Here is a 16,562-nt window from a genome sequence, read left to right as displayed (position 1 = left end):
CAGCTGTTGTATATTCCAAGCTGTCCTAATTATGAACAGCCTACACTGCCATTAGGCAATTCTACAATAGAGAATTTCTCTTTTGCAAGGTGGCAAATTTTTCCTTGTGAGCCACATATTCCTGAAATTTTGACCCAAACTCTCTCAGCAACCTGAACGAGTGCTTTTGTTCTTTAAAGGTGAAAAATACTCTTCCAAAGCCCAACCATAATCATTTAATAGCTGAATTAACAGGCCAAAGTATTGCTAATTCACTGACTCAGAGGGAAACTAAATTCAGACCCAGTGAGGCAGACATCTCATGCTGTGGATACTATTTACTTTTCCTGGGTGCTCCTTGCAGTGCCTGGAGTATCCTGCACTAACTTTAAGCATTCTCTGTTGGCTGCTTCATATATTGTAGCATCAAAATGGTCTTGCTTCAAGCTCAAAAGGAGCTGAAGCATTACAGGCCTTCAAGAGGAAAGGGGAACTAAGAAACAGGAAACAGTGGTGCTGCATAACCAAGAAACTCCCACATGAATAAGATTAACTAATGTTTTCCCCAATTTCTACCAAGTGGCTTTGATAAATGACTAAATACATAATGTCATTTGATTCAAGCTAAATTCCGTGCTGTTTTTCAAATCCCAGTGTGAAAGAACGCTGCTTCTGAGAATGCTACATGACACAGTGGGCCAACATATTTTTACAATAATAATAATTTACATTTTTATTAAGAATTTACTTTTGAAGTATCCCAAAATACTTCATAAAAACCATACATAGAGTGCTGCAGATTTGCTGTCATTGGAAGCAAGTTAGGGCAAGGAGGGAAAACTTTGTGAATAAGCTTCAACAACCCCTGTTTTATGGAAAATATATATGGTCTTGAGTGCTTACATAGGCAAAATGAGTTCTCAATTCTTTAATGATCCAATTTTTTTAAGACCAGTGGAAGATGATAAACTAAACCAAATCTATTAGGAAAGGAGTACCCTTCTTTAAAATTACTGCTTTGAGGTCAGGAGCTTGTGCTTTAAAAGGAATATATATTCAAGCTTGAAACAGAGGCTTATGGGCTAATGTTTATCCAAAGTTTCCTGGTAGGAACAGCCAAATTCCTAATCCTTTTGTTCTGCAATGTTGTACTGAAGGAGAAGAAAACAGGTGTAAAGTGATATTTTTAGCTTTGGATGAAACAGTGCAGAACAGACACATGCTTTGCTGCTGCTGTTTTAAGGCTCATCCTCCAGCTTCTTGATGAACCCATAGAGGATACCATGTGTAGATGTAAAAGATAGATATTTAGACTACCTTTGAACTTTGGCAGGAAAAGAACCTATCTGTGTACATTTTGCATCATTCCACCAATTCCCCATGAGCATCCCAGAATATCTCCATGCAGTTCTGCTCTTTATCCATCATATGTGTGACCCAGGATGCCTGCCCCATGCTTCTGCTCATGTAAGGGACTCTCCTACATACACACAGAATCCTCCTTTCAGAAGAGTTTGCCAATGTGATTTCCTCTTTATTCAGAAAAAATCTCACTGAAGTCCCAACTTACATAAGAACCAAATACAAACTGGTAGCGAGCTAATATCTTCCTGGGAAACCAAGTTCTCAAAATCCTGAATGGAATGAAGATCAGCGTAACATCTTATGGATTCTTTCAGCCAGCTGTACACCAGAAAAAGAAAAGACAGTGTTGGTCTATAAGTAGGGTTTGTTCATCTAGCTTGACCTAGATCTGCTCCCACTGCTTGGCCCCAGAGCTTCACAGCTGTAGCAGCAAAGTTGTCCTGCCAGGGATTTCTGAGGGACAAATTGCAGTAAGACAAATTGCATTGTCTACAGTGGCACCTGTGTTGAAACCCAAGATGTAAGATTACATTGCACCTACTAGTGGCCTAATGCTCTCAGACTTCTAGTCAAAACCACTATTTCTCACTTGCCTATGTTTTAAATACAGGTTGTGTAGCATGGAGGATGGAGTAAGCCTACTGTGTTCTGCCCTGTCAGTGGCTGCATGCCAGTCCCTTTTTTTGTGTGTGATCCTCCTACTTGCTTGCTGTTATAACTGGTGCTATTTCTACGGCAATGCTTTCCACCATTTCTGCTGAAAGGGTTTATCAGAGTTCCCTTCAGAGTAAATCACTCCTCTGTAACCTCATAAGGTTTTAAAAATATAATTTAAAGCTAAAGCCTAGAATCGTATTGCTGTTCCCATCTACTGCAAAGAAGCTGTCAATTAGAGACACCAGGTGGGAGCAAAGATCACTGAAACCAAAACTGAATCAAAACATGGATTTTTCTGCCTGCTGAGGAGCTGGCGAACATGTTTACTATTCTTCAGTTGGCATAACTGATTTAGTGTAAGGGGCAAACTCTTGCACTCTTAGAGGTTGAAGAAGATTGTATATTATATTCCCATACAATGTTATCTGAGAGAATCAAAGTGAAGGTCTGAGGGAAACAGGGAGTACCAACAGCTTTGCAGTTTTCTGAGTGGAATGGTTTAATGCCCGTGAGGGCTACCAGATGGCTCTGGTTTGGCCCCCAAAAAAGATGTGACTTATACTGTAAACTGGCAGAACTAGTTCATCTGCTAGGATCTCTATTTTCATTTCCAGGATTTTGTTTAGCAACTCCATTAGTTACACTAGAACACCCTCAATTTTGGTACCTGTCACAGCTTCCTCTGGGACAGTGTAACTTCGCAGCAGTGCTGAAATAGTGTCTTACACACACACACACACAAAACCCAACACAGTGTATTTTTTTTCAGGTTTCCAAGACAATAAGGATAAAATGACAAAATATCCAGAGCTATGAAGCTTAGTAATACCTTTGTAAAGATTTCCAGACTCTCTTCCCAACTCCTCTGTCCTAACAGGGAAAAGTGTTCTCTGATCATACCTATCTTCTTCCCTGTCTGTATCTACTCGCTTTTTCTCATGTGTGTTGACTAAGACTAGGTAAAAATCCAGTGTGTATAGGTCTAATTCACTTAAATTAGTTCTTTAGAAAGTACAATTCCTTTCTTATAGGCTGTAGCTTTTGGAAAAATAAATAAACTATTTCAAGTCTAGATGAAGCATTGTTCATTGTTCAGCCATGGTTATCTTAACTCCATCGTTACTTGTAATTTTCTATTTTACAGCTTCCTTTGAATATTATTGCAAATGTAGAAAGACTGATGCATTTTACATAAAGTGAAATAAATTCATATTATTCTGATGCATGCAAGATATATTTAATACCAATATAAAAATAATGCAAATGTTTCCTAGATGTTGCCAATATGTTTGCTACAAATTTGTTTTCTTGGGAAGATTACTGATAGAGCTGTGCCATTAACAAGCAGCATAGGCAAGGTTTTACTTTTTTTGGATCTAAATTATTAGACTTAAGCAGCTCTTGGAAGGGGAAAAACAATTCATCAATTTTCGCAGCCCTCAGTCAGGAAATAAGTCATCAGGACCAACAGATATCAGTTACAGACAAGACAAAAGAGATGGCTCATGTAAAGCTTCAAGGAGAGAGAGTTCCACTACCCATTGTGGAATGTGTTCACTCTTGAGGAAGAATAAAATTTATTAGGTCTTTCTTATGCTGAGATAGAGACAGGAATAACTACAGAAAACACTGCTAATGATGCACTCTGTTTAGGGATCAGAAGAACCCGAAATATGATGCATTCAGTAGGCTCCAGTGGCAAAATGGGAACTTCATTTTCATATGAACAGTAAAGAGTTTGTTAAGCAGTTACAACTGTGAATAACTTTTAGTATTTGAATAGTTCGACTTGCTATATTGGGATGAATCATGTGAGTGATGTTACCCACAGGCATATTTAAAAGTATTGATCCTAAGGGTATATCATGAATTATTCCACTAATGCATAAGCTGATCATTAGAAAGTAAATTTCTTTCACTGATTTAAGCATGGGTTTTTAAACACAGCTTATGAGTGAACCTTAAAGGAAAAACTTCTCTAACTTTAAATCTAGATTAAAACAAAACAAAACAACAAAAATAAAATAAAAAAAAAAAAAAAAAAAAAAAAAAAAAAAAAAAAAAAAAAAAAAAAAAAAAAAAAAAAAAAAAAAAAAAAAAAAAAAAAAAAAAAAAAAAAAAAAAAAAAAAAAAAAAAAAAAACAAACCAAAGTAAAACACACAGGGGAAAAAAACCCCCAAACCCCAAAACAATGAAAAAATCTGATTACTCTTTGGGTTTTCCCTTCCATTCCTTTCTTTACTGGAATAAGTCTGTAAGTTCTGTGGAGCACCTGAAGATTGATGATATAACCCCAGAAAAGCTATGACTAGACTTGCAGCTCTTTCCTAAGCAAAATGGAGAGGCCTGCCACAACATACATTATTTAGTATGGATGAAATGTTCTGGACATTACTTAGACTGATCTAATGTTCATCCAGAGTCACAACGTTGGAGAAGTAGTAATCATGAGCATTGGTGCATGGAGAACTCGTTTATCACTGCAGAACCACAAAAGAAAGAGCCCATTTGAATCTTATTTTCAAGTGTGCTTTGAAGCGCTAAGGTTAACAAATCCTTTAGTCACATACTGTACAGCCCTAATCGAAGCTCTTTCTACTTGGTCCTGCGAAGTATGTCTTTTTGAATGAAGCCCCTACAGAAATAAAAGGAACAGTATAACTCTGAAACTGCACTTCTGTTTGAAACTGATTTACCTGCTTTTGAGACAAGTAGTTCTATGACAACCACAAATGACACACATGATTTTCTTGGTTGTTCAACATGTGCGTTTGATATGTCTTTCTATATAGTCAGTGTCACCTTTTTCCTTGATAGTATATGTCTTTTGCTCAGTGACCACCGAGAGCAAACTTATTTTAAAAAGTCAATACAGGAGCACATTGACAGAAAGACAGCAGGGAAGGCATAGACCTACCTGAAATGATTTTCTTTTATTATTCACACAAACTTTTACCTAAAACAAAATCCAAACCTCAAAAGATCTGTCAGTTTAAATTTTTTTAAACAATGTTCAATTGAATCTTTTTTACAAGCTTTGCTTCAGCCAGAACAAAGATAGTATTGCAAGAACTCTGTAATAAAACTTTAATATTTAAATTCCCTCCTCAGTTCTTTCAGATCAAGAGGGCTGACTAACATCTGAGTGTTTGGGGCTGAAGTCACAGAAAACCTTATTCGTGCTCCAGACTTCATTCTGCTTTTAGTATGCTAAAAAGTCATATGGTGTCACTGATTTATTTGCTTCCCCTCTTCTGTAGCTGAGGATATTTAGCAAAGCAAATATCTTAGAGGGGAAAAAAAAAAAGAAACTCTTTAATGTGCTTTGGTCAAATTTTACATGTAATTGAAATTACTGGCTGAGAGTGTCAGCAGTCCTTGCCTGGCATTATGTTATATACCTTGTGCCTGAAGATGACATCATATTGGTTTTATTTCAAAAGAATTGTACTTAATTAGTCACCCACAGATACAGGACCATAGTCTCCCTTTCCTTTTCTTCCATTCCTTTCTCCCATCTCAAGTACTTTTTTCTCCTTTCTACTTCATTACTATTTTTCTTCCTTTTAAAGACATTATTTAATGTTTCTCATGTTATTCAGTGCTGATGAAATATGTATCTTTGAAGTATTTATATACCTAGTAATCAGGTAGGTTAGGTGAAAGGGGCACAGTATTTAGTGGGAAACACTCAAGGGTGTAATTCGGGCGGGACGACTGCGCATGTCTGTGTTCAAGAGCTTTTGGTCAGACTCTCCTTGTGAGTGAGACAATGTGTTGCTAACAAGCTAACAGGCTCTACAGAAACACTCAAGGTGAGGGCTGACTCGTACTCATTCTGATAGTGTGGCTGTGTTATCTGGGGAATCAAAAAACCCACTTCCATTATAGTCCTGCAAACCCCTCATTTCAGAGTTTCATGGAAAATAGGTTGTATGAGCTTTTGCACCCTGAAATGGTGTCACTTTACAAGTGGCAATATAATTAATGTTAATTGTGAGTGTTTTGGCTGTGCTCAGAAAACATAAAAATTTATATAGATGGTAAGTATCATTAAGTACTTTTGGAAGCATTTGTTCTCCCTGGGGTTGTCTCTGACAAATAATTTCTTGGGGCACATTTTCAACAAGCGCCTTTTAGGACAGCTCACTCAAAGAATAAACTGAATCTGAGCTTCAGAGCTAATAAATCCTCTAGAGAAATCTATACTGAAGAGGAGCTTTTTGTTTCTAGAAAAGCAAAAGGGCATATCTAGCCATGTCCCAGCCAGGACCGTAATGCTAGCATCTCTAAACCAACAAATGTAAAAAGAAACACTTTGTGAATTGTAATTCTGCTTTCTTTTCAAGGCAGCAACATCCTCTGACAAAAAGAGGGTATCACCAACCTGCATTTCAAGGTTGAACAACCATAAGAACACTTTAAGCTGGAAGAGATCATTTAGTCTTCTCTCTTATGTATTACACACCATTAAGTTTCACAGAGTAATAATAACTGTCCCTTCACTGAGCCCAACAACTTGAGTTTCACTGAAATCGTGTCTCCAGAAGAGAACAGGTGATAGCAGGGTACTCACAATGCCTAGAGCCCTGTGATGCCAGCTGATTAAATGCGTTATACTTGTGCATTCCTACCAAAGATGGGAGTATACCAGTTTCTTCACAAATAAATAATGTTATCTGCATGTGGGCTAAGTACAAAAGCTTCCACAGAAAAGTAGATTTAGTCCATGCAGTTGAAGGTGTCCAGGGAGATCTCTGAAGAGGCATCTACTGACATTTGTCAGCTCAGCTATGTATGTCCTAGCCTCCCTGAACTGTCTGGTTTGGTGGAAGCGTAGAGGAAACTAGTAGCTTACATGTAGACACATATATTTAAAATCCTAAACCCCATAACAATCTGAAGACAATTCTCTGGGAATTCCATACTCTGTGTTGCAGAGAGGAATAAATGCAACTAATACACACTTCACATAATCATGGAATCCCTGAGTTGGTAATCCCTGTGGGTCCCTTCCAAGTCCAACCCTTATCCTTGCATAGGACCATCCCCAAGAGTCACACCATGTGCTTGGGAGTATCATCTAAATGTTTCTTGAACTCTGCCAGGCTTGGTGCTGTGAGTTCCCTGGGGAACCTGTTCCAGTGCCCAACCACCCTCTGGGTGAAGATTTTTTTTTCTAATATCCAGCCTAAACCTCCCCTGACACAACTTCAGGCCATTCTCTCAGGTCTTGTTGCTGGTCACCACAGAGAAGAGATCAGTGTGTGCCCTTCTTCTTCCCCTCACGAGGAAGTTTTAGACTGTGATGAGGTCTCCCCTCAGTCTCCATTTGTAGAGAAATACTTTCCTTATACCAAGTCTAGCAATCCTAGCAAACCCAAGGATAGGAATATATCTGGCCAATTGACAAGTCCTTCCAGGCTTTTGGAGATAACTATTTGTTCCTACCAGCATGAGATTTCCTTGTAGTTTGTGTCATAAGGTAAAGTAAAAAATGCACTGTCCTGATGATAGTGAAAATCTTCCCAATCTATAAAAAAGGGAAAGAAGAAAGAGTTTCACAAGTGTCTGTTGACAGGTGTCAAAGGTGAGAAGAGTAAAAACACAGCCATGTCATCAGAAAGCTCAAGCAGATTTTCTTGTGGAAATATTATTCAACACCAGCATTTTGAAAGACTAATTTTGGAAGATGCCAGGCATTGTTGACTCTACTTATACCTATTAAGCCATTCCAGTATTTAAGTATCTTATCCACCAGGATACTGAGTCTTATCTCAAGGCTGAAGCTAATATAATCTTCCTGCCAATATATATTTTAATATCTCCATTAGTTAGATTGAAAAGCTCCTAACCAGCCCCAATACTGTATATGTTTTTCTATAAACAGTGTTCAGTTCTTTCTTATCTGCTTTTTTGATAAATTGAGTAGGTTGAGCTGCTTGACTTCTCATTGTAGGAGATATTTTCCAGCTGATTAATTTTTTTTCCTTTTACCTGGTAATTTTATTTAATATTACTTTTTCTCAGGTAATCAAGTATTTTTTTAAAGTTTTCTTAAAAGAACTGCAGTAAGTCTGTTAGTGACATTTTTAGGATCTGGGTATTGGCAGTTGGGTTTGCTAGCATTTGCACTTTTATATTTATTAAATTTATCTGTACATATGATAATAATGCATTCTATGAAATAATATAGGATGAATTGATGCTGTGGCTACCACATCTCTATTTTTGTTGTGTAATAAAGCACACATATCCTGTGTGTAAGAGTCTGGTAAACTCATTGTATAACTGGGCACTGCTGCAGATTATGAGTGGAGACTCTAGTAGTTCTGTGTGAAATACAAAATACTCAGTCATTGCTTTCTACTGCAGAATAATTTCCATGTTTATTTTAAAGGATAAATAAAAAAATAAAAGTCAGTAAGTAGACTGCAATGTATATTAAAAGTTTACTATGTTTGTATTTTCAGCATCAGCACCCAAGATCCTGGAATTCTTTCAAATGATTCAGGTAAGCAGAAAAGAAATTCAAGCTGAGATTATTTTTGCAAATATTTTGTAAACATTTTAAAACGTTTATTTACTGTCATAGAAGACTCATAATATTTGTGTCTCCCCAAATAAAATATTATTTCCCATTTCTACTAATTTTTTTCATTATTTCTCAGATATAGTACTTTAGACATTTGGGAAGTGTTATACATATATTTATATTTATATATATATATTTATATATGAATTTCATGAACTCAATGAACAGAGTCCAAATAGGGTAACCTACCTTTTCAGATGTCTAAAATAAATAGTTAGATCTATTTTCAGCAGGGTTTTAGTAGTGACAAAAAGTTATTAACTTGGGTCTGGCCATTCTGTAGAATAACTAGATGGATATTTCACTGTAATTTTGCATCTATGTAGAAAGAGTGTAAGGGATAGCCAAATAAAAATTAAAGAAAAAGCATAGCAGACAATTGAGAAATAATTCAGTCATGGAGTTATTAACTGACTAGATGATATAAACATCTATTAAAGCAAAAGAAGGTAAATCACAGCCACAGTCTCTTTTGCACTTCAAACAACTAAAAGCTCTTCTGTGTAGAGAATAGACTACTGGCTCAGAACTGAAACACAGGAAGAACTTTGTCCATTAGTTTTCTTCACAGTCGAGAAATTATGAAAGCTGCATTCTCAACTAGGTTGTAAATCAATCTTTATTAGACAACATTAGGAGGAATTATCTGTAACATATATGGAAACCCCCCCCCGAAACCAATATTGATGTCTAGCGCTCTGGTCATGATCCCACAAATTCCCATCTGGTTCTGACTTGCTTTTGCCAGGAGAGGAATCTAAGGTTGACATGGACAAGAGGGAAGCAGCTGAACTCCTCTACCAAACTTAGTGGGTTTAGATAATCTTCCATTGCAATGAAGTGGATACTTGTTAATATGGTTCAGGCAATGCATGCATGTGCTCATGAAAATAAAGCAATAAAGTAATTCTAAGGGTTGATAGGAAGTCTGTGTTTCATGGTAACAGCAATTACTAATATAACGCACTTTAGATTAAGCCTCAGCTACCAACTTTGGTATACAGGTTTATTTCCACTAGTGAATATGTAAAGCTAATGATGGAAGCAAACATTTTTCCCCTCATATTTTGCTTATAAAGAACAAGAGTTTGCTCATTAGGATAATATGGAAAAAGAAAATAGCTTGATAAAATGCCCAGGGACACAGAGATACAAAATATGAAATCTCTCATATGAAGGGGAAATTTTACCATTTTTCTGAAGGAAAAGGAAAAACAAACACTTAAAACTCCATAGAAATAGATAGAAATACACATGAAACTTATAGGGAGAGTAAATTGGTCTGTTGTGCCATAGGATTTCATATCTGCTTTGCAGATGCCATGCCTTGGGATAAGCTAAACTTGGAGCTCAAGTATAAATTACACTTTTGCAGGAGTATCAACCTTCAAGCCCTCATGTACAGAACAGGACTGAATACAACAGTATATTGTGTAGTCAGAAAAATAGAATATTGCTGAGCTCGTGCAAATAAAAACAAGACTATATACAGCTTCATTGTTTATAGCAATCACAAGGGATAGATAAAAAAAGAAATTCTGGCCTCAGATCAACAGAAATTGATTCAAAAACCTGTCTCAGAGCAGTAAGTCTTGTCTCCAGTATAGAAGTAATTAACTAGTCAAAAGTAAAACAATCTTTATGGCAGAAATTTTTGGAGGTTTTAAAAGTGTTCCAGGGTTCTGAGACTGTGGCAAAATGTGTCATCTGAGGTTGAACATTTGATGGGACCTGGTGAGATCAAAGAACCAGAAAGAAAAAAACTACACTGAATACATAGAAATGAGCTCCAATTACAAACTAGACAGTCCTTAAGCTTAATACAGCTCAAGCACAGCTGTAGATGGAATTGCTGCTCCTTACTTTCGGAGAAACACCACCAAGATGTCTTGAACTGGAGGCACAGGCTCTCGAGATTCAACTCCACAGGCCTGACAACATGTGGTGTGTCAGGATGAAGCCTATGGAAGTGCGACAAAGTGAGGAATTAATTAACCAATGTCATGCTGCTGCTGATCTCAACCTGCTTCTACCAACACTTGACTGAAGGCCTCAGCTTGCAGCTGCCTATGCCTGGTTCCTTAATTTCTGTTCAAAACAGTTATATTCTTTCATTAGGAGTGAGCTAGAAATTATGAAATTCAAGCTCTTAGAAATTAGTTTCTGAACTGAGTAAAGGCATTTCACTTGATAAATCTTTCAGTCTATTCTGACATCTATAAGCACACAAAACCCAAGGGTGCAGTCTCCCATTCTGTCCAGCTAGTGCAGGTGCCGCTGAAAATGACAGCCCAATTTCACAGCCTCCCTTCATGTAGATTCTCATTCCCTGAATCTGTAGCAAACAGTCCAAAATAAGACTAGGTAATCCAGCCATTTTCATTATCACCATGTAGAAAATAGAGGAAACGCCTGGCCCAAAAAGAAAATTATTAGAGGAGCAGGAAAAAACATCCTCGCCCAAGTTACGGCAAACTAAATAGAGTGCAATACTGTAACCTGACTATTCACCTGCTTCCTTAAAAAATGAGCAATTATGCAAGCTCATTTGTATATATATCAATAACGAAGCCATCTTCAGACCAATGGCAACAAGTAGCTAATACCTTAAGTGACAGTGCAGGACTTGTGCTGTCCAAGACAAACAAGTGGGCACAATCAAATGCTGGATGTGAATGAATTGCCTCATTTTATTTTTTTCCCCTCTGTGTAGTAAGAGAAGCTTCCTCTCCTGTCTAAAGGAATTTCCCGGGGAGAATTTTGAAGTGTCATTATCTTACCAGTTGAATTCTTGATGGTGTCCTAATCAGTGAAATTATGTGGATCATCAGGTCTTGTCACGCTGAACCTAAATTTGCCATAACAATGTTGGTTGAAGTGTCACATTTGTACTTTGATGTTCGGGCCTTTTTGTTTATTGGAACCCATTCAATTGTTATCAGGGATTTTTCTATCAATATCCATTGCAGCTGGAAAGAGGTGTGAGGTTAATTCCATGTTTGTTTCAGGCTAATAACATATATGTATAATATAGTAAACATATACTAAAATATAGTAAATACTAATGTCTGTGGGCTCAAAGGATCTGCAGTTTTTGTTGCCCTATTGCTCTTCATAAGCAGAAAGACCAAAGCCCTCATCAAAAAGTTAAAGTTACTTTAAAGAAAAAGCAATTTAGCAATATTTCTAATGCAGAACTTTCTAATACAGGACCTCAAAATAAAACTGGTCTAGCTGAAAATGATAAATAACATTGTGCTGAATATTGCAACATTTTTTTTTTCTTGCAGAAAAGCAATTATCTTTAGAAGCTGGCTGACGTTAGACCACCTGATTATATTCATTTTATAATATGCGAGTAATTTACATAGTTGGAAGGTTGCACATAGAACTCAATATTGTGTGATCTTGAAATGTTAACTTTTTCAAGCCATGTAGCCACTCTGTATGGAGAGGTAGGTGATATTTCTGCTCTAGTAACCTTCTCAAGACTCAGCAAATAGACTCGGCAGGGGTTAACCTGCAGGATGTCCAGAACTGAGCAGAATTTCTCCTCATCCGTAGTGATAAAAAATCAGCAGAATTTTCCCCTTTTCATATGTAAGGGAGAGTGTGAAGTCTTCAAAAAAAAATGCATAAAGACAGAAGGAGCTGGAGTGCAATAGTCTTTGTTATAATTTGTCCTCCTGTGCTGCATGAATGTAATGCTGAGTGACTGGCAGATATTTTAAGATCCACTTCTTTTTTTTTGATTAGAAGAAATTGTACATGGCCTTCCTTAGTATACAGCCCTTGATTTCTATCTGCTTAGGAACTCTGGATCAGAGAAAAATTTCTTTTTAATAAAGGCTTTAAGGATACCTCACTTGTAAGCAGCCTAAGAGTAACCTCTATTCTAAAGTTGTCTTACAAGCACATTTTCATTTCTTTTATTTTGCTAAAGTTTCTTGTGGCTTAAAGTTTCCAAGATTTCTGCCTGACTTAAAATGATAGGTGACATGTATATCTGTATACACGTACACCGTCGGAAAACTTATACTGCTTATGGAGAAATTGAATTCTCAGCCTTAATGATGAATACAGAATTCCAGTCCAGAATGCTGGAGAGAACATGTATTTGTAAGTAACCATCCATCAGGTCTACTATGAAGCTTTGCCTATGCTATTCTATTAGACTCTCACTATATTTACTGTTTGCGATAAAACTGCTTTCCAGATTGGGACTCTCTAACTACAAATACAGAGACAGTCACGATTCCTGTTCTCCAAATACATTTGGTTAGACTTCAAAAATTACACACTGGCAGTGCAAAACAAAGAATAGATTCACTAGCATATTCACAAATTTCTTCCTTCTCTGTAATTTCTATTTGCTAATCTCAAAAGTCTCATAAATGGTTATGAGCCAGAAAACTTACTCCAGGTGTAGAGTATTTATTAGTTAGCACTTTTCACTTACTTGTTGTTGTTTTGTTTTGTTTTGTTTTTTAAATAAATTACAACAAGAAAAGAAAAACTATGACATCTGCTTATGATGGCAATTGATACATTATAATTTTCTGAAGAAATTGATTTATGAACCAGTGTTTTTCTAGGTCAAAAGAGGCTTGTCCAAGTATTTGCTGAATACTTATAAGTAATGAACATATTTGCAGAATTCAGGGTTGCCTCTTGAATCATTTGTAAGCAAAATAAAAAAAAAAATAAACTGGCTAAATTCACAATGAATAATATTTGCAATGAATAATTCAACTAGTACTAATTATTTAGCACCTGTAGAGGAAAGACAGGGAAATAGATATGCTAATATAGTGATGCCTCTTTTCTGCCTAACTATCAGATATTGATGTAGAGAAGGGCAAATGTCTGTCACACAGCACACTTGCTGGCAGATGTGTTATCAGCAAGGGAAGAGGATTTAATTTGCCAAAATTATCCATCTATCTGTCTATCTGCACATTTATACAGAAAAACCTCACATATGATTGCTATATACTTAATAAACCTATTGTATGTGAACTTTTTAGCACTGCTCAACAACTTCAAAATGCAGATGTTGACTGTGACATGCAGGACATATATATTAAAGCCAGATGCAGACATCTTTTATGTACATTCTAGGAGAGGAGATTAAGGGCCACATTTCTTCTGAAACGGCAAAACCTCAGTTTCTTCACATGTAATTAGGTAGATGCATGAGACAAATCCTTATTTGCTTCAGTCACCATATTTCAGGTATCCAGTACGTGTTTCCATGTAGGACTATTCTGCTTGCTTTGTTTTAAATATGGGGCTTTATATTACAATTAGAAGGAGAATATGAAGGACGAAGATCTCAATGATCTCGTGAAATAATAATTAATATTTTTAACATTTCTGTTCTTTTACATTGTCTTTATACAGTATAAGCGTTTATTACATGACAGCACACGCACATATTCTACCTTATACGCCTTAGTTTCTTCTGTGGTATAATACTGGATTTTGTAGAATGAGATAAGGTGTCAGCGGTTTTTTTTGAAAATGACTAAATATGTTGTGATAGACAATCAGTGGACCACACACTGTTCCCATTATAGTTGGCATATGTATGGATTGTTCCCTGATGTTTTTCAACATTTTGCATTCACGCAGAATTCTGCCATGCATTTTCACTAAAGCAGCACACAGAGAGTAGTACGTTTTTATTCTCTTTTGTTAGGAATAGAATTTTTGTTTGATCATGTTACTCTAAAATACGAGTTCTGCCCTTGGCATCCTGTTTTGAGAAGTTCCAGAGAAAGAGAGACTTAGGTTACATAGAGTGAGAATTGACCATTTACGTTGCAATAAATATGTAACCTACATAGTAAGAGGAAGTATAGGTCTTTGTTTGCTCTGGACATCCCAGTAATTCATGTGCTGTGAGTCTCTCACATAAACCAACATACTGGGCTTTTTTGCCTTTTCTTCTAAGCAGTTGGGAGCTGCAGTACAGCATTAGGATGCACTAGGATAGGATTTTCTAAACCAGATGAGGATTCCTTTAAATGGCACTGGCACTGTGTAGCTGAAAAACCTAACCAGATTTGGAAGACATCTTTTTTTTTTTTTTTTTTTTTAACCTGGAAAATGAGATTTCGGAAACGGTTATGTGGAATTGAGAAATTGATTATAAGAGGGGGGAGATGGGGATGTTATGAGGAATTACCAGAAAAAATATAGAAATGAATTATCAATTGCCAGGTAGCTCTGCAGGATTGTATTCCCACAGTTCCAATACCAGAAATTAGGTATGAACTACAGCTGAGAAAATTTAATCTCTTCTCACATAACTTTCAGTATGTTTGCTGTTTTTCCTCTCTAATATCTGAATCATTGAGAAGAAAAATTGGCCCAAGTTCTCTGTGAACACAGGTTGAGTAATTCAGTGATCCTGTTATGTTTTTTTGCCAGTCCTTAGCAACTTCAGAGTATCTCTAAATAAAACTGGATGGCTATGATTTAAAAGGGAAGACATAATGCTTGATGACTGCTGAAAAGTAGAGCATACCAGTCATGTCCCTATTATGTCTGTTTTCCAGATAGAAACTCCTTGGAAAACAGTACTGAAGAATGCTTATCCAATCTGACTCACAGGACATGAAGGTCTGAAACTTCAAATTTTTGAAGCTAAGGAGACAGGATCCATCAAAGCTATGTTGCAGCTCCATTGTGCCAATCACCTACATGCATGAAGTAGGCTCTGGCCCTGCATGCTTCATTTTGATTCTTTCTTTTTATTTTCCTTATTCTATTGCCACTATTTTAGCATATGTTTCTTGTTTCAGTACAGAGCTGAGCTTTCGCAGATGCAGGATGAGTCCTGAGAAATGAAGCTTTCACAGTATTGCTACACTTATTTCAGAGCACGGACAACCTCGTGGTTATTCTGTGTTTGGAACTGTCAGTAAATGCAGCAACAATGAAAGCTGTAAAACAAGACTGAAAAAGATATGCACTTCCTTATGCTGAGTGCTTGGCTTGCTGCTCCAGGTGACTTAGCATAGACAAGGGTAAATGGCTTAAGAAAACCCTTGATATAAAAGAGATTTACAAGTACTTCTATCTTTTCTGTTTTTATTTTTCTCAGACATATCATATCTGTGGACCATCAGGGAAGCTTTCCTATGACTTCGGATTTCAAAGCTACAGGTGGTCTGCAAGCATGGCACTTCAAAGTGTGTTTTGATTAAATGAAGCAATGTTTTCGTAATATGGATCCCAGATCTTTGAACTTTTTTCAGATCAATTCGGCCAACAAAGATTCAATTAGGTGAGATCAGAAGATCCGCTTCCATCCTTTGTTTTCATCTGTTGTTCAGCCCAATCTTTTCAAATAGCTTTAATACAAAACTGGGGCAAATAATTTATTTTAATGAGGAACACAATCATAATGATGGTGGTGGTGATGATGGTCCTTGTAGTAACAGTAATAAAACACATTTACAGCTGGCAGTACTGGTTGCTTAAAAAAGCCCTACAAAACCCCCAAACCAACTTGTATAGCCTAAGTAGTATTTTAACTAAATTAGCACATGTTGGCACAAGCTGGGTCTGTATCCGCTACTGAAGCTTATTTAACTGTATGTATCTTGTGGGTTTGTGGGTTTTTTTCCTTCAGTGAAAGAAAAACTGATCCTAACAGTTTTAAACTTGTTAATTCAAACCATATGTCATAAAGCCAGTCTCCATATGGTGCAACACCACCTTATATTTACAGGGTGCTGCTTTTCCAAACATTATTCTAAAAGCTTTATTTGCCCCAAATGTAATAGGTGGTACTGAGATCCTGAATAGAGCTTTTAAAATACCTCAAGTGTCTAAATCTCATGCTGATATAGCAAAAACACTCCAATTATTAAAAGGCAATTACAGCCTATTTTTTAGGAAAAATGTGCTAATCAAATCCTTGACTAAGAGTGCATGCTTAAGAGAAGAAAAGCA

The 16,562-nt window shown here is 36.6% G+C and overlaps 1 long non-coding RNA gene across 1 annotated transcript; it reads left to right on the top strand.

The window, feature by feature from the left end:
* The first annotated feature begins 1,422 nt into the window (after positions 1-1,422).
* Positions 1,423-15,885, top strand: LOC114066037. The gene is made up of 6 exons (XR_003573090.1): positions 1,423-1,446; positions 2,771-2,960; positions 8,476-8,516; positions 9,346-9,406; positions 15,161-15,224; positions 15,709-15,885. It is a non-coding gene; the product is annotated as an uncharacterized LOC114066037 (long non-coding RNA).
* Positions 15,886-16,562: the final 677 nt, after the last annotated feature.

The sequence above is a fragment of the Empidonax traillii genome, unplaced genomic scaffold (assembly GCF_003031625.1).
Source record: "Empidonax traillii isolate 1590-97213 ecotype Southwest subspecies unplaced genomic scaffold, ASM303162v1 scaffold725:size316836, whole genome shotgun sequence".
NCBI classification, from domain to species: Eukaryota; Metazoa; Chordata; class Aves; order Passeriformes; family Tyrannidae; genus Empidonax; species Empidonax traillii.
Note: the sequence above shows the minus strand (reverse complement) of the source record. Positions and strands in the feature narration are given on the sequence as shown.